The sequence below is a fragment of the Sminthopsis crassicaudata genome, chromosome 2 (genome assembly GCF_048593235.1).
Source record: "Sminthopsis crassicaudata isolate SCR6 chromosome 2, ASM4859323v1, whole genome shotgun sequence".
NCBI classification, from domain to species: domain Eukaryota; kingdom Metazoa; phylum Chordata; class Mammalia; order Dasyuromorphia; family Dasyuridae; genus Sminthopsis; species Sminthopsis crassicaudata.
Genome location: NC_133618.1, coordinates 179,756,869 through 179,776,619, shown reverse-complemented (window position 1 = coordinate 179,776,619; position 19,751 = coordinate 179,756,869). Strand labels below are relative to the sequence as shown.

General features: G+C 34.0%; 1 protein-coding gene and 1 long non-coding RNA gene across 6 annotated transcripts in view; one reads left to right on the top strand and one right to left on the bottom strand.

The window, feature by feature from the left end:
* MCPH1 (microcephalin 1) overlaps positions 1–19,751 on the top strand; it is a 314,170-nt gene that overhangs the window by 66,468 nt on the left and 227,951 nt on the right. The window lies entirely within an intron of this gene.
* Positions 8,119–19,751, bottom strand: part of LOC141555246 (uncharacterized) — a 38,119-nt gene continuing 26,486 nt past the window's right edge. Inside the window, exons 2-3 of the long non-coding RNA XR_012486128.1 lie at positions 8,299–8,360; positions 8,119–8,194 (exon numbers count right to left, since the gene is read on the bottom strand). This is a non-coding gene — a long non-coding RNA (uncharacterized LOC141555246). The remainder of the gene's footprint in view (positions 8,195–8,298; positions 8,361–19,751) is intronic.

Sequence of the window (19,751 nt, the reverse complement as noted above, 5' to 3'; positions counted from 1 at the left end):
TTTTTAAGTGATAAAATAGCATGACTAGAATTGAACCATCTGAAAAAAATTGGGAGCTGTGTGGAAAACAGAAGTCAGGAATACAAATACTGTTAATATTTTCTAAATGATGTCTTTTATTAAAATCTGTTGAAATAATTGAGTCTTAGGAAAGTATCTTTCCATGTTTCATCTCATATTGAGTATCTAATGAAATAGAAACCTCTCAGCTTGGGGCTAAGAAGTGAAGTGATTTGTTGATCCCTGTGATTTCATTGCTATAAGAACTGCATAAGGAATCTCTTGTAATCAGTGAGAGTCAACAAGGTCTCTTCAACTTAAAATCTGAGAGTTGCCTGTAACACTTGAGAGCATTGAAACACACCAAAGGCCACAGAGATTTGGCTCAAAATGAGGTTTTGAAATGATGCTGTTAAGTAAAAGCAAATTTTGATTTGATTCTATTTTTTTTGTTGTTGTTGTTCTAGAAACTTTGAATGCTTGTTTCCTTTAAAGTTTAAGGTAAAAAAAGGTTAAGGTTCCTTAAAGTTTAATTTACATATTTTTAATTCCAACTGAAGGTAATTTTACTTAACTTATTTATGGTCCTTTCTTTCCACCTTACCACTCCTATTTCATAAAGCTTTCTGTCAACATGGAACCTTTTCTTTTACTTTATTGGGAAAACCAGTCTACTATTGAGAACTCTATTATCTTCCCTACTCTAGGTCTCAGAATACTCTATGCCACTGCTCTTTTCCTTCTACCTTCCTTCTAGGTCCTTTATCTCACCTGCTCTACAGCTTGTTACTTTCAATCTTTCTTTTTCTACTCTCTTTCCCTGCTGGCTACAAACATGCTTAGATACTCCACATTTTTTTTTAAATTACCTTTACCTCAATGTCCTTTCAAGTTACGATGATAACATTTTTCTGTTATAGTGCCTAGAAAGTTATTTACACTATTTTCTTTACTTTCTCAGTTCTCATTTCTTAGTCCCTTGTAATCCAGCTTCTGTTCTTACCTTTCTACTAAGACTACTCTCTTTAAGGCTGTCTCTTAGATCTCTTAACTGTTGATACTATTGTTTCTTCTGTCTTCATCCATGTTGATTTTAATTTTTTTGTGCTTAAGTATTTTATTTTTCCCCAATTACATGTAAAGATAGTTTTCAACATTCATTTTTATAAGAGCAGCAAATAATCTAATATAGACTATACATACTTCTCTGTAGATTTTAACACTGTTAATTATACCCTACTTTCCAGTGTTTTCCCTATCTTTGCCTTTCATGAATCTGGTCTTCTATTTTTCTCCCACCTAATAGACCATTTCCTATCATCTATGTACTATTCTCAAAACATAGGTATTCCCCCTAACTTCTATCCAATATCTTCCTCTCTCTACACATATTCCTGCAGTGATCATCTTCACTTGCCAAAGACTAAATAAATGGCTAAATCTTAAAGATTCCACTTACATAATATTCCTTGTTTGGATCTTCTCTCTACTTCCTTGACCACTGTTCACACCTATATTATGCTATTTCTCCTTTTTCAACTTTTCACCAATAGCTTTCTGGAGAGCCTTTCAGTCTGGCCTTGGTTCTGAGAGCTTGAGTTCCACCTGCCTTCTCTGGCTTCTGAATTTCTCCAACTTTCAAGGGTTTGTGCTTCAGCCTCCCAGCCACAACAAAGGTTGAAGATGGAATGAATCTGTCTCAGCCTCAGAGAGCTTCTAGAGCGCTTGCCTTTCTGGCCCTGAGAGCTTCTTGCTTATATCCTCCACACTGGGTGAACACCAATCATTACATCACTAGGAAACCATTATTTGTTGTAGGATTAAATCAGTGCTAAACTAGATTTAACCATTGTCTCCTCAATTCCACTTAGTACTTTGTTTCAAGTTCTGGCCCATAAATACTTTGTTTCAAGTTCTGGCCCATAAATACTTTGTTTCAAGTTCTGGCCCATAATTTCTCCTTATAAGATCAGATCAATCATAATGAATCATACTAAATTAGATAACCATTGTCTCTATCAATTCCACTGACTTAGTATCTTGTAAGAATCCTTTGTTTCAAGTTCAGAGTTCTGGCCCATAATACAATCCCATTGTCATTGTCTGGAACCATAATCACATCAATATTACTATTGCTACTAGAAAGTGTTTTATACATCTATTACCATATTAATCTATCTCACCATTTTTATAACTTTCTGATCCAAAATACTTTTTACCTGGCTATCATCCCCTTATATATATTTTCCCCTACTGTTAGAATGTAAGCTTCTTTAAGGAGCTGGGACTGTCAAATTTTATTTTATTTTTTTAACTGTCTTGACTTATCACTGGACTCAGATGACTCTGGAGTTTTTAACTGTCTTGTCTTATCACTGGACTCAGATGACTCTGGAGGAGAGGGTGAGGCTGATGACTTTGTATATCTCTGCATCACTTAAATCCAATTCTTTTGCAATTCACCTCTGGATATCATTGGTCCTCTTCAAGAGTGAAGGATAAAGAAAAGTAACAATTTTTTTTGTCCTCCAGAGCTTAGTGCAATGCTTGACATTTAGTAAGTACTGACTAAGAAATTAATAGTTATAATCATAATAATTGCTTTTTAAAAAGTACTTTTTAATACATTCATTTGTTTTTTCATTGTTTCCTAGGACAGTGCTTCATTATTGATCTGTCTTTTGTATCTTCCTACTCCAATCCATTCTTTACAAAATTTCCAAAATAATCTTTCTAATAGAGAGATCTGACATTGTCACATTCCTCGGGGGAAAAGCCAGAAACAAACCATTTAGTGACATTTTGCTTCTGGATAAAATATAATTCTCATTGTGATATTTAAGGCCTTCTATAATATGGCTTCAACTTAACTTTCCATGCTTTTTTCATATTTCTCTGCTAAATGAAGTTCCAGCCAAACTAGTTGCTAGCCATTCCCAGAACTCAGAATTTCATTTCCTGTCTCTGTCCTCGAAGAGTATATTCCTTGACCTGTAAAGTGCTGCTCCTTCCTCCCAGCTCCCCTGTCTCTCTTCTCTTAAGGATCACCTTGGAGGTCAACTCCTCAGTGAAGCCCACCTTGATCCCCTGAATTATTTATAGTTTATCTCTTCAAGTTACTTTCTGTTTACTTATGTGTTTATATGTTATAATTCTCCTTAAAATGTAAACTTCTTGAGGACAAAGGTTTTTGTTTTTATTTTTGCATTCCTTGGCCTCATTCTGAGACACTTAATAAAATTTTGTTTAATTGAATTTTAGGAACTGAAATGGAAATTTGTTTCATTTTAAGATGTTCTGTTTTAAGAAGTATGCACAAATTTCAAGTATAAAAGACTGAATATTAGAAATGATAGGGGTTCAGAAGCATTTGGATTTTTAATGCTTTTCCTATATCATGATTTTATGGAATTAAGTATGTGTCTCTCCCTTCTTATATAAAAAAATAGTTACTTGACTTTACTAACTTGCTGGGTTAGAGTTATAGATGGAATATGCTTCTAAGAGTTTTTAGTTATCTGATTTTTCTTTAAAGTTTATAATTAGCCATCACTTTGGCTTTCATTAATCGACAGTTTATCTCTCTTGGAAAAGTATCACTTTGTAGCTTATCATGAAATGAATTGGAAATGCTGATGGAGTATTATCTATACACCTATGAAATGCATTAATAATAACTCAATCCACAAATTATCAGTTAATAATTTTTATAAATTGCCTTTGGCTAAAGATGCTAGAACTTGGCAACGATAGGAATATGCTAGTTATAATAGATGTCAGTCCAAACATTGTGGATCCAGTTAGCATGATTTCATGATTTTTCTGTGCTATAGGAGAAAAATAATGGATTGTGAAAGTATCCCAAAGATGCAGTTTGGCAAGGCAAGATCTTATATCAGATAAGGGGGAAAGAAATTTGAAAGGATAATTTTGGTTCAAGTGATCAAAGTGGAGAAAGGAGGAGAGTGTAGTCAGTGTAGGAGTGAATACATGGGAAAAAAACAGAAAAGGAAGGGTTGGAAGTCACAGTGAGAACAAAGGCCAGGATTTGGCATGCCAAGACAGATGGTTTGATGGAATGACAACAGTTTGTGATCAGATAGAGAAATTATAAAGTTCATATACATGGAAGTGGAACTCTTATGAGTGATAGAAAGATTAATCTATGTGTAGTTGAAGTAGGTGGAGGACCAGGGCATGGGAAGTGAGCAAATAAATGGGAATAAGTGGGAATAAAATTGTTTGAGGGAGTATCAGTATCTATGTTGGAACCCTCTATTATGAAGATAGGGTTTGGGAGGAGAGAAAGAACAAGCACCAAAGTCACAGAGAAAAGAAGTGAAGTATCTTGGAACTAAGGAGACAACAGCTTCTAAAATATTGATTGGGTACTACATACTTAGAAGTAAAGCTAAAAGGATAAGTTAGATTTTTATTTTATTTTATTTTATTTTTTGCTCAGCAAAACAAATATGGAAATATGTTTAGAATAATTGCGGACTTTTAACCTATATCAAATTGTTTGCTGTCTTGGAGCAGGGAGGAGAAGGAGAAAAAATTGGAACACAAGATTTTGCAAAGGTGAATGTTGAAAACTATCTTTGCATATATTTGGGAAAATAAAATGTCATTAAAAAAGGAGAAATTATTGAGTGATGAAGATAAAGAGAAAGCATTGAAGTACCAATGGGAAGCATGAAGTATTTCCCCACCATGATCAGAGAAGAGGGTGATAGAAGTGAAAGTATAGCCACTTTTTGGAAAGTCTGGCCAAAGAGATCAGTGAACCATGTAAGCCTAAATTTGGCTAAAATGTAAAAATTTTAAAAATTTTAGATGATTATTTTTTTTAAATTGTGACTTTATCCAGGGTTCTCAGTTAATTGATTGTAAACTACAGATCTTACTTATCTCAACATTGGGTGCATCAGATATTGGCATAAAGGTCTGATATAATAGAAAGAATGGTGTTTTTATATATGACCTGGATTTAAATCTTAACCTTTTTACTTCTTTAGCTTCGTTATTTTGAACAATTCACTTCTTGATGGAACTCAGTTAAAAAAAAAAAATCTGTAGACAGGAGCTCAATAAAAAGTGAATTCATCTAAAATATTATTTCATTTTATCCTTATAGCAACCCATTTAGGTAGATACTAGTATTATCCCTTTAAAAAACAAAACAAACAAACAAACAAAAAAACCATGTAGCATAACATTAAGTAATTTATCCTTCCTTGTAAGGATAACACAGCCAGTAAATTTCTGAAGTGGGGTTTGAACTAAAATTTTCCTAGTTCCAAGGCTAGCACCCTATCCCAGGCACTATTTAGTTGCCATGATAAGAACAGTTCGAATTTAGTGCATTAAGGTTTATGAAGCACTTCACACGAATTATTTTATTCTCTTAACAGGCCTGCAAGAGTATTATTAGCCTCATTATTTAGAGGAGAAAATCGAAGCTAAAAGAATTTCAATGACTTGCATAGGGTTACAAAGTCAGCAATTTCTGAGGCAGGATTCTAATTCCTTTCTTCCCAATTTCCTAATCCATTTCTCTAATCACTGTACTACCAAAATGCCTAATTTATACTTAAAGCTTTCTGAGGAAAGCAGTTAAATGTGTTTTCTTGTAAAAAAGAAGAAAGAGGACTTGAAAATCAAAAGTTCCATGTATTACATATTTGTCATTGCAGTAATAGACTATGTAAATATAGACTATTCAAAACTGAATTATTCTGTTCTTCAGTTACTAATCTGCAGTAATGACCTCTATATAGCTACTAAAGTGGGATAAACCTTATTCAAGAAATAAATTGTCAAATGGTTACTTTTCTCTTTCATTGTGGATGGTCTACCAAATGATGTTTTATTCTCTGTACTTTCTCTCTATTATCAGGATAAACAATGGTGGAGCAATCTCATTCTCCACTGGGTGATAGGGAGGTTTTTTTTTTTTTTACTTGTCTCTCTTATTGCTACTTTATTAAAATTTCACTTTTTATAAAATCAACTGCTATTCATCTAATATTTATAAATTTAAATGATAGTATACTAAGGCTCATGACTTAAAGATTTATTTTAAAAAGGAAAAAGCCAAGAGGGTAAAGGGTTAATGCTAAAATTCAGAATCAACGAGGCATTCATCATGGACTTTGTTAAAACAACAAGATATGAGGGATTTCAAATAAATTCCTATTGGCATGTACTTGTGTGGCTTTTGGACATGGTTAAATGTTCAGTTAATATATCACTTCTGAAAGTCTTTTGTAAGAAAAAGAATTTTCTAATCTGTGATTAAGTTCCTGCTGTGTAGAAACAAGTATGAAATAGGTCTTTTCTAGTCTTCATTATCAGTTTGCTATATTTTTGAAAGGATTTTGTTTGAAGTAAAATTATTCAGTCACTTTTCTAGTGCATTTAAAGAAATCTTAGCTGTTTTCAGCAAACAGGGAAGATGTTCTGCTTATAATTTTAGTTAGATGTGTGTGATTACAAGTATGTAATACATGGAACTTTTGATTTTCAAGTTCTCTTTCCTCTTTTTTACAAAAAAACACATTTAACTGTTTTCCTCAGAGAGATTGCTTTGTATTTAAGACATATAATCTTTCTCAGGATTGCATGTGTTATGATCTTCCTCTTTAGATCTGTTAATATTTTGCTTCTGTGCTTCAGCAACTGCCCTGATTCCTCTTATTTAAATATACGATGCAAAAAAAAAAAAAAGACATTATTCATTTTCTCTTTAATGAAAGTAATTTCCCTGTGGCATCATGATTAAATTGTCTTTATACTTGTATTATTACTTTTGTCAATTTCATTGGTTTCCTCTTCTCGGTCAAATTTGATTCAGATTTGTCCTCAGAATTTTCATGTTATTCAGCAACATACTCTGTTCTACTTGGGGGTGGCTAGTTACTCTCCCTTCCAGTTTTGGCATCCTTTCTTTCCATTTATCATGCATAATGAGTAGGACATTTCCATTTTGCCATTTTATTCATTTACTGAGATCTTTCCCCCTCAACTCTTATTTCAATACTCAATATCACTTTTACAGAGATTTAGAGATGTCGGATTTTTGCATTTAATTTTCTATAAAATTTAGGGTAACAAAGGAAATGATTATTATCAGAATAGTATTTGTTCTAAGACAAGTTGGTTGCAGATAACTTTCAATTTATTTTATAAAATACTTAGAACCATTTTTTAGCTGAATCTTGGAATCTGAATATTCTTAGTTTCCAGTTTGTGAGATCTTTCTTGTTAAATCATTTGAAATTATACCAATCCATTTAAATATTCTGAAAGTAATTTGAACCTAAAGTCTACTAGTAGGGGACTTTGTCCTTAATTGGCATAGATCAATGCCCCTTTCCTACAAGAGGGGAGGCACAGCAAAATTAGCAAGAGCCAAGAGAAAAGGGGTTAGAACATTTAATCTTTAATCTCTTGTTACCTGAGTTGAAGGAGTGGGGGTAGAAGGTTAGCATACATTTTCTAGAGGAAAAATTCAACCCCAGCCCTTCTTCAGACTCAGGAAGGGAGAAACACTCTAAGAAGAAGGTGACATGTAGAACTTCAATCATGTCCTTATTCTCAGCTTTCTATATTAAAGATTTTCAGGAATTTCCTTTGGGTGAAGTCTGGGACTCTCTCAGTTTATTGAGTAGAGCTACCTCACTACAAATAGGAATACTGTAATGCCTGGAAAATATTCTCATGTATTCCTCTGATTTCTGTTTTGCTCTTAATTTGGATAAATAGGTTTAGTTGTTTATATGTTTATATGCTTGCTCAGTATGGAGCTTTTATTTGTTGGGGAGTCAAAGCCCTGCATATAGAGCTTGGTACCCCATCATGGAACAGCCATCAGGAATTTAGCATGAAATTTTTAAAGTTATTTTTCCTAAACTAATGATATTTAAGAGAGCAAAACTAGTTTACTTAATTGCAAATGTGACCATGTCCTTTCTTACTATATAAACTGTTTTGGCTCCCTCTTGACTCTAGGATTATAAATTCCTCTCTTTGACTTTAAAAGCTCTTTACAATCTGGTCTCAACCACTCTTTCCAGTCTCATTATACAATACTTTCTTTCATTTTATAGATGACCTGGCTAAAGTGACTTTCTGTTCCTTCCATTTTGTCTCTTCTCTCTAGGCTTAAGTACTGTCTTGTACTCTTGCAGGCCTGTTGAGAGAATAAAATAATGTGTGTGAAGTACCTCATAAACCTTAAAGCACAGTGGCTGCAATTTATTTGAAATCCCTCATAAAGACAATATATGTACTTACATTTCGTCCTTAAAGAATCACTGGCTTCTTCAGACTCAGCTCAAATTGTAATGCCGGAGAAACTGAGGCAAGATAGAGATTAGAGAGTATTTAATATTTTATTTGATTTACTGGGACCAAATAGATCCATGGTTTGGTCCCAGGGCTGAATGAGGCTATAGTCTCCAAGAATCCAACATCCAGCCAGCATCCAGCATGAATTCTCCATGACATATTTATACATAGTAGCTAAACAAAGGCAGGTAGAGGGGAGGGTAGAGTCCAAACTCTGATGAATGGGAATCTCCAGGCAGGAACCATTAATTCAGTTCTGACAGGTTCTGGATAGGACCATAAATTCTACAAACTAGGAGTTAAGAAAATGTCTGACTACAGACACAAAGTCTGGAGTTCCCCTTTCTGAGTATATACATTGACAATTTATAACCTTAGAGGAGATAGCCCTGAGTTATATCAGTCTACATGAACTGTTGGGGGGGAAGGGGTTTGCAATTAAGGGGATTGAGGCAGGACCAATTAGGGAAACTGAGGCAGGATAGTAAAAGAGAACTGTGGCACAGCAAAGCATCATCTTTAATAAGAAGCCCTTCCTAATTCCTCAGATTGCAAGTACTCTTCCCCATCCCTTAGTCCTTTATATTTATTCTTTATTTAGACAGATAGTGAATGGAAAGAATGTCAAATTTGAAGTCTGAGAAACTGGGTTCAAATCCTGGCTGTGCCATTTCATACCTGTGACCTTACCCAAGTCACATAATTTCTTCTGGGCCTTGTTATCTCATTTTTAAAAGAATGAAGTTGAACTAGATCAGAAATATCTAAATCAAATAGAAATAACAATATGCAGATCACACATTGATTTAGAAAATCACATGTATTAATTAAAATCAATGTTATCTATGTTGTATTACATTTTTATTTCTTTTGTTAAACATTTTAGAGTGGTTTGGGCTGTGTCAAGGCTTGAGTTTGACTGACACTTCAGGAATATACTCTTGAGCTTCCTTTCAGCTCTAAATCTGTAATTGTATGATTTTACTTACATGTGTGTATACATATTGGCTTTCTTAAATAGAATGTGCACTCCTTGAGAATGGGGAGGTCTTTTTTGTCTTTGTGTTTATAGGTCCAATTTTTAAACCTGGTAAATTTGTTACGAAACTGTCAAAAAATTATATCAGTCTGTGTATCTTAGAATGCAGTGGCTATTTTAAGTCTACAAAAAAAGATGGCCTGTTACTATTTTCAGATAAGTAATCTATTTTTCTTTTTGGTTATTTGATTTTTTTTTTTACATGGAATTGAAGCCATGGTGAGTCAGTATATCACACAGGAATTTAGGAGACAGGCAAATGAAGACCCTAAGAAAGATATTTGTAGGAAAAAAAACAAAGGATAAAAGCTAAATCAGATGTAAATAAAGTAGAGATTTAGAAACTCTTTAGAAATGAGAGCAATTCTAGGCCTGATTAATTTTTTTTAAAAATGTATTAGGTAGCTCCTTTGTACAAAGTACTAAGTACAGGTAAGATAGAAGTATTAGATAGGACATAATCCCTGCCTCGTAATGACTTTTATTAGGGGGAATATGACATAAGAACAAATACCTTTAGTACAAAATCTGACATGATTTGGTACAAAATCAGTGATGTGGAGAAAGAGGTGGCAGACATTTGAGGCTCCCATGTGTCCAGTTGTCGTCTTTAGACAAATGACTCCCAAATTTATCTGTTCCTAGTTTTTTTCTTCTCAGTTGCAGTCCTCTAGACACTTCAAACTCATCATACGCAAAAGAAAATCTTTCCACCAACATTCACTACTAATCCTAACTTTTCTTTGTGGAAGTTTCCACCATTCTCATAGTCACCTAGGTTTTCAATCTCAGAGCCATTTTTGATTTCTCACTCCCCTTTAGCACCCAGTTCCTATTAGTTGCAAAGACTTGTCTATCTTATTGTCATAACATTTTACATACATTTCTTTCTATCCATATGATAGTCTGTTTTAGTACTCATTTTTATTTCAATAGTCTTCTTTCTTTTATAGGATTATCTACCCAGTTAACAAGTTAATACTCTGAAGCACAGATCTGACCATGTTACTTTACCAACCAAAGAAACTTAAATGATTCTTTATTGACTCTGATATAAAATACATAAATATATATAAACTATAAATATAAAATTTGATGTATAGAGAGTTCAATATAGAAATATATATGTTTCAAACTAGATATTAGTTCCCCTTAAGCATTCCATAGTCTAGCCATTGCTTACACTCAGCATTCCATCACATGTCTTTGTACCTTTCCAAAAGTATCCTCCAGTTCTGAAATGTACTGCTTGTTCACCTCTACATGTTAGAAGCCTTGTAGTTCAAGTGTTGCTTTCTTGATAAAATGAAGGAGTTAGACTCAATGATACCTTATTCTTGCTTATCTACTCTTATTTACTGTTCTGCCTCACATTACCTTGTAATTATACTGTATTTACATGTATTCTTTATTTACATATATATGTTTATATAGCCTTAGCTCCTGGCTCATTTCCTTATAAGTTTTTATCTTAGATTTTAAGTTAATCAAGCACTATGTTCTGATATTCAATTATTAAATAACAGAAACAAAATCTTTCTCAATTAATTATTTAACTGAATTCCTGAACCAGAAAAACAATTTATACCCTAAGCTGCTGCTGCTTCTTTCATTGTCTCAAATACCTTGACGTCATAGACTTGAAAATATTAATATAGTTTATTCCAGCAGCATTTAACAAAAAAGAGATGTATATTCTTTACTTGGGCCATCTTTTCTACCTCTTCTCTATGGAAATTCATATGCAACCAAATTTTCTTATCAGCTATGTTTTATTTTATTTTGATCAAATCTATTTGTCTACCTCATTACATAGCCATCTCTATTCTATTTCCATCCTTACCTCCCACTCTGAATCGTTATATATTTTCTTTATATATGATCTCCCCCAATTAAAATGCAAGTTCTCTGAGGTGAAAGATAATCTTTTTTGCTTATATTTGTATCTACAACATTTAATACAGTATCTGACACATAAATACTTGCTCTATCTCAGTTTTCCATCTAATTTAAAATGAATTGCCCTGAGTAAAATTCACAGGAAGAGCAAGGGAAAAGGAACATGGAATAAAACACTTTAATCAATGATGCCACCATTTTTTCAGAATGTTAATTATGAGTAACAGTAATGAATCTCAGAATTTCTCCTTTTAATCAACCAGTAGCAGGCACTATACTAAGCACTGAGGATACAAAGAAAGGCAAAAAACTGTCCTTTCACTGCAGGAGTTCACAGGCTAATTGAAAAAAAAACAACACATTAAAAGAAGTTGAAAAAAGAGGGAAGAAAAATAACCTTGCATGGGGGCATGATGTCATATTATCTATTCATAAAATAATAGCTAAACAGTTTCCTAGAATAGAATATAAATTCCTTGAGGACAGGGACTATTCTGGTATTTTTTTTTCTTTGTATTCCCAATTCATAAGTAGATGACTTACACACAGCAGGGGTTTAATTATGCTTATTGGTTGATTGATACTGTTTTTCTGCTTAATTGGATTAGCCATAGTGTTTATGTCAACTATATCATATATACTGGGTCACAGATTTTAGTGGAAATGATACTTAGAGTTAGCAGGTCTGTGTTCCAGCTCTCACTTCTAAGTGACAGCACCATGTCCTTATCAGAACCATTTTAAACTTAGTGTACAAGAGCCATGATAAGTAGTCATTGAATTCATGTTTGAAGATCTCTTGACAGAAAACTCATCACCTCCTGAAACAGTTGTTCCACTTTTAGTCAATTCTGATGATTAGGAAGTTTTCCTTTAAATTGAGTCCAAATTTAGTTCCTTTTAACATTCCTTTTGATCTTAGTAGAGAAGTTGTATAATATAATATGTAGTGTTGGATTTGTAGTCCTAAGAGACATGAATTTGAGTCATATTTTAAAACTGTATACACTTTGTGACCATGTCAAATAACCTCTTTGTAAGTCACTTAATTGCTCTGAGAAAATTGCCTCAACTGTGAAATATTTTAATATATATATAATAACTATCTTGTAAGATTGGTATGTGAATCAAATGTGAATGTGTGCATTTTACAAACTTTAAAGTACCATATAAATGTCAATTGTATTATGGCAGTAGAGTCTATGATTTCACCAGCATTAGAAACTTCTAGTGAAGAATCTCCCTCAGCCAAAGCCATTGGCAGCTAAACAGCAATTTACAGAGTTACCTGTAAGATTTTAAGTGACTTTCCTAGCCACAGATGTCAAAAGCAGGATTTGAACCAAGTCTTCTTAACTCTGAGGACAGACAGCCTCCAAGCTTTTCACTAATATTTACATTGCCATCATTATCATTATTGTTTATTTGTGTCCTCTAGGACTAGAATAAGTCATCCTATTTTAATTTCCCTCTTAAATCTCTTCTTCTTTAGAGTAAATATTCCTTGCTTCTTTAACTAAATCACATACACTCATATAATGAACTTATTTGGTATTTATTACTATGCTAATGATTATTTTACGTTTGTTCAAACAACTGTGTATAGTGTATAGTCAGGAAATTAGGGAGGCAATGCCATGATGTGCAAATGAATTAGATTTAAGTGAAGGAGGACTGTGTGAGGCCATCTGCCTCACTTTCTGCTCCAGAGGCGTATCGTGTGTGTGTGTGTGTGTGTGTGTGTGTGTGTGTGTGTGTGTGTGTGTGTGTCTATATTTCTGGCCAAAATAGAAATGATTGCTATTTACATTCACTGTGAGTCAATCACAATCCAAACAATGACCTATTTTGACTTGGCCTAGTAAGGGTATGATGCTCTGTTATGAACAGAGAAAGGGAAAAGAAGGAGAAAAGAGAGGGAAAAGAGAGATAGAGAAGGAGGGAGAGAAGGAAGAAAGAAAGGAGGGAAAGAAGGAAGAGATGTAGGTAGGAGAGTTTTCCAATTGATCAGTACTAGTTGGGTTTCCAATGGGGCAGCTTTATTCATAGAAGAGGTTGTTTGTCCTGAAGAGGACCATGATGTTGGGGAGGTATATGTAGGATCCCAAATGAAAGGTATTTTGCTAGATATTGCAGGGAATGCATAGAAATGAGCAAGACACAGACCCTATCATGCAACATCAGAATGACTTACCAATGTCATAAAACTTTTATAAACAAAATTCTAGGACACTTCTTGGGAGTTGGAGATTACTTCCATCTTGGAAGAATTAGGGAAATCTTATTGAAAGAGATGAACCTTGAAAAATGGTTTGTAGTATTTTTTTGTAGAATTGGGGTTGAAGGAATCTAAGAGGGTGGATAGGCATGGTGCATAAATGAAGAAGTACAAGGGGTTACTGTACTGAAATCAGCACTTTAACCATTTTAATCTTCTCATTGATATGCTGAAAAGATTGATGGGGAGATATAAAACAAGATGACAAGGTTCATTTCAATAATCTCCACAAGAACCAGATTAGGAGAAAACTGTAGGGATGGAAAGGGATGCCAGAGTGGTTGAACAGAGAAATTTTTGGACAAGATTTGATGAATGACTGTAAATGAAGAAAGAATACTCCTAAGTTTTAAGACTAGAAGAATAATAATGCCGTTAAAAGTATCTTGAGGAATAACTATGATGATACTATTTTATATCTAATTTAATCTTACAGCAGAAATGTGAGTTTGGAGAGAAGGTTGTGATAACTATTATCAGAAATTTTTCATTATTATCTTTGCATAAGTACTCAGATCATTGGGGAAATAAAAATCTTCCTTTTTATTTTCCATTTTCAGACTTTCTCCTAGACAATGTAGTAATTATATTTCCATCTTTGAATTGTCTGAACAAAGAGTTTACTCTTTAAGAATGCCTAAATTTAAAAGGATAAACGAATAGGATACTATTGGAAAAGAATAATTCATTTTACCTATTCCAGATATTGAAATAAAATGGTTTCAGTTTTTATTGACTTTGTCCATGTAATACTATTTTATAGCACTTTTGTCCCTCATTTATAAAAACCCTTGGGGCCACTTCTTTCTAAACTCTGTTCTTTTCAACATTTGGCTAGAAGTACTAGAGGACCAAGCCAATGCATTGTACGATCTTATTTCTTGGAAAGAAATGAACATATTTTGGCCAAGGGGATGGTGGATGGGGAGTTTTTTGTGGTTGGTTTTTTTTAGTTTTCTAAAATTGGGATTTTGTTGTTTAATATTTGCAAATTCAGATACCCATTTTAGAAAAGTAACCATTTAAATAAATCATCAAACGCATAAGGTTTTTGGCAGAATGACAACTATTTTTTATAGTATATATATATATATATATTTTTTTTTTTTTTAATTTTGCTTTCTTTTTTTGCTTCTCTCATACCTCCTCTTCCTTCCCATCCCCTTCTAATTAAATTAGTCAGCCTAAATAAGCTGAACATTGGGTGCATGCATACTGGTACTCTGAAGGCAAAAGTCATGGCTATTGGATTTCAAAGACTGCTTGTGTCCTACAAGTGTCCTTCCTGGCAAGAATTTTAGTTTTCTCTCTTTGAAATGGAGCAACATAATTCTTTTAGGTCAAGTATTCTTTATGTTTTTGAGGAGGAGCTAATTTTCATTTCCCTGTAGACATAAACTTTTATGGCTTCCATACTATCTTTTACTGACTCTTGTAATGCAATTGTTTCTGGTAGAGTGAAAGGGATTTGATTTGACCAGTTCCTATGACCTGACTAGGCTCTGTCACCATATTTGAAATCTAGCTCTTCCTTTCTTCCTTTAGGTATTTATTATTGGAATTTTTGTGTTGCTTCTGTTCCACTGAAACATCTTCAAATTGTTTACTTTATAGCTGAATCAATAGGCATAATACAGAACAGAGCAGAGATATCTTTTGTCCTAGGTAGAACATAGAAATGGATATATAGAATTTAAAACTTATGAATTAACATCCTAAAATTTTAGACCTTGTGTGGAGTTCATTGTGTATCTTGATAATAGCACAGACTGATAAAGCATGCTGAGACCTTTCTCTATTATTGGACAAAGTACATTTTTTGAGGAGAAAAACATTGGCAGCAAAAGTCTAAGAATGTAATGTCATTCAAGGGGTCCTTGGAAAGGGATACATTTCTTTCTTTTTAAATTATTATTTATTTATTTTTGGCATTATTTTCTTTTGAAATTTTGAGTTCCCAATTCTCTCTCTTCCTCACACTCCCTCTTCCACCCACTGAGAAGGCAAACACTATAATATCAATTACATATGTGAAAGAATTATAAACAATTATATATTGTAAAATTATGCAAAACATTTCCACATTAGTCATATTGCAGAAGAAACAAAAAAAAAACCCAATAACATGAGAAGATTATACTTCAATTTATATAGAGAGTTCATCAGTTTTCTCTATGGAGGTGGTTAGCTTTTTTTTTATCATTAAGTCTTTTGGAATTGTCTTGCATCATGGTATTGATCTTTCCAGTTACTGAATGCAATAATCTCCCATTTGTTCTCACTTAACTCTGCATCGATTCATAAAGATCTTGTCATTTTTTTTGAAAATACCCCCCGGTCATTTTTATGACAGAACACTACTCCATCATAATCATATTCAACAACTTGTTTAGCCATTCCCCAGTTGATGAGCAAAAGGTAAGTGCATTTCTCTAGTCTTGAGGTGATGTTATTGTGCCCAAAGAGTTATCAAATTGTGCATACCCTTTGATCCAGCCGAGTTTCTGGTCCCAAAGAGATCTTAAAAGAGGGAAAGGGACTCAACGTGTGCAAAAAATGTTTATGGCAGCCCTTTTTGCAGTGGAAAGAAACTGGAAACTGAGTGGCTGCCCATCAATTGGAGATTGTCTGAATAAATTGTAGTATATGAATATTATGGAATATTATTGTTCTGTAAGAAATGACCAGCAGGATAATTTCAGAAAGGCCTGGAGAAACTTACATGAAATGATGCTAAGTGAAATGAGCAGAACTAGAAGATCATTGTACACAGCAACAAGACTATACATTGATCTGTTCTAATGGACATGACTTTTCAAAAGTGAGATGATTCAGGCCAGTTCCAATGATCTTGTGATGAAGAGAGGTATCTACACCCAGAGAGAGGAGTGTAATAACTGAGTGTGGATCACAATTATACCATATTCTTTTTTTTTGTTATTTGCTTGCATTTTATTTTCTTTCTTATTTTTTTCCTTTTTGATATGATTTTCCTTGTGCAGCAAGATAATTGTATAACTATGTGTGCCTATATTGGATTTAACATGTTTTTACCATTTAGGGAATGGTATGGTATATTCTCTAACATATATTGGATAACTTGCCATTTAGGGGAGGGCATGGGGTGAAGGAGAGGAAAAATTGGGACACAAGATTTTGCAAAGGTCAATTTTGAAGAATTATCCTTGCACATGTTTTGAAAATAAAAAAAAAACTTCAGTTAAGAGAGAGAGAGAGAGAGATTGTTGTTGCTGTTGCAATCATGACATCAGGAAGGTAAAGTCCTGAACAAATGAATTGGGTCAGGGTCATTCAAAGTCACCAGCCTCACTCTCCTCTGGACCTATGGGAGTCTGGAGGCAAGATACACATCAAGACAACTGGAGTTGGCTCTCTATATAATAGAAGATCTTGGTCTCTTTAAACTAAGATCTTTCCCAGGTCTCAGTTTGTCTGAGGCAATGCCCATTCAGTGTTAAAAATGAGGCAAAGAATGACCTCAAAGAGGTCATTGACTTAGTTTTAAAAAAAAATACATATATGTATATATGAGGGAAACACACTCAGGATTTCAAACAATTACTATTTACACTCACTCTGAGCTATAAGAACCCAAATGATGACCCAGTAAGATTTAGTCTAGGTCATATTGTTGGCCAATCAATGAGAGTCAGAGTATTTCGGTTTAAGCCAGTTAGTGGTCCTCAAACTTTTTAAATAGGGGGCCAGTTCACTGTCTCTCAGACTGTTGGAGGGCCAGACTATAGTAAAAACAAAAACTATGAATAAATTCTTATGCACACTGAATATATCTTACTTTGAAGTGAAGAAACAAAACGGGAACAAATGCAGTATTTTAAAAAAAAAAGTAAAGTTAAATCTACAAACTTACCAGTATTTCAATGGGAACTATGGGCCTGCTTTTGGCTAATGATATGGTCAATGTCTGGTTCCATATTTGTCACTTCTAGTCGTAACAAGTGATGCAAGGATGCATCCGTTACTCTTGATCTGGTTGGAGATTTCAGATGTTTCATTCTAGAAAAAGTCTGTTCACAGACATAAGCGCTGCCAAAGATAGTTGCCATTTTGAGTGCATGGTTCTTGAGATGAGGATATGTCTCAGAGTGAGAGATGCATAGAAATTATGAAAGCTGCTTAACTTGAATGTTTCTTTCAGAGAGTCACAATTCTGTAGTTCAGCCAGTTCCATTTGGTAAATTGTATCCACATTTTCAATGTCAATAGAAAATGAGTTACAGAAAAGCCGTATGTCCTGTTCATGGAGATGAAGCTCTTTAAATCTAAATTGGGACTCCTTTTGCAATTTTTCCAATGAATCCACACATGTTTTGTTTGGGAATGCAATCAGCGGTTTTTCTGCTAACAGATTTTGAGTTAGTGGGGAGATGGCAGAAGTTTTCCTCCTTCACTTGTTTGATGAGGAGGCCTAATTTTACTTCAATGCTTATCATGTGATTGCATATCGAAGATGAGCTTCCCCTTTCCTTGAAGTTGCATATTAAAATTGTTGAGTAGCTCTGTGACATTTGTCAGAAAGGCAAGGTGCCATTTCCATTCTGCATCATTGAGCTCTGGTACTTCTTTGTTTTTTGAAAGCAGAAAAGTTGTAATCTGTGGAAGTAAGTCATAGAAATGTTTCAAAACTCTCCCTTGACTCAGCCAACGGATTTCTGTGTGATATAGAACATCTTCATACTCAACATTTAGCTCAGACAGAAATTCCTGAAGTTGCCTGTGATTTATTGCATTAGCTCTAATGAAGTTAACACAAGATACCACAATTTTCATAACAGAGTTCCACTTCAGTGATTTCCTACACAGCGCTTGTTGGTGGATGAGGCAGTGTCTGGCTATTGAATGAGAATGGTTATGTTTGTCCATCTCTTGGTTAATGCGAGCAATTACTCCTTTCTTAGACCCCACCATGCTAGGGGCACCATCACACTGGCTAGTTTAGCCCAGTCTAGCTCCAAACCATTCATAGTTTGGCAAACCTTTTCACAGATATCCTCTCCTGTAGTTGTTTCTTTGATGCTTTGCAGTGCAGCAAGCTCTTCTATGACTTCAAAATAATCATTCATCTCATGAATAAAAATTAGAAGTTGTGCAGAATCATGAACATCATTGCTTTCATTGAATGCCAAGGAAAAATATGAATTTTTTTTTGTGGAGTTTTGCAAATGCTGATGCAGATTTTTTCCCATTTCTTCAATCCTCCGTGTAATTGGTGGTCCTGAAAGACTCACTGTACTAAATAAATCGGCCTTCTCTGGACACATCTTTTTGGCAACAGAAAGAAGGCATTCTTTAAAAAATTTTCCCTCCATGAATTGTTTGCCAGTGTGTGCCATTAGCTTGGCAACTTGAAAACTTGCTCGCAGTGATGAAACATTTAGCTGCTTCTGCTTCACAAAAATATTTTGCTGAGTTGTCAATGTATTTTTCAATTTTAATATTTTACCTTTTCTCACTTCTCCAACCAAACGATCATATTTATCTTTATGTTGAGTTTCATAGTGTCGATGCAAATTATGTTGTTTGAACACAGACACTATATTCTGGCGTATCAGACATGCAGCTCTTTCCTTGTACTTCATGAAAAAGTACCCATAAGCTCACTGTTCTTTGAATAGCCTACACTCCAATTCAATTTTTCTTTTTTCTTTTTTTTTTTTTTATTTAATTTTTATTTTATTTTATAATTATAACTTTTTTTTGACAGTACATATGCATGGGTAATTTTTTACAACATTATCCCTTGCACTTACTTCTATTCAGATTTTTTCCCTTCCTCCCCCAACCCCCTCCCCCAGATGGCAGGCAGTCTTATACATGTTAATTATATTACAGTATATTCTAGATACAATATATGTGCGTAGAACCGAATTTCTTGTTGCACAGGAAGAATTGGATTCAGAAGGTAAAATTAACAGTTTACACTCATTTCCCAGTGTTCCTTTTCTGGATGTAGCTGATTCTGTCCATCATTAATCAATTGGAATTGGATTAGCTCTTCTCTATGTTGAAGATATCCACTTCAATCAGCATACATCTTCGTACAGTATCATTGTTGAAGTGTATAATGATCTTCTGGTTCTGCTCGTTTCACTCAGCATCAGTTGATGTAAGTCTCTCCAAGCCTCTCTGTATTCCTCCTGC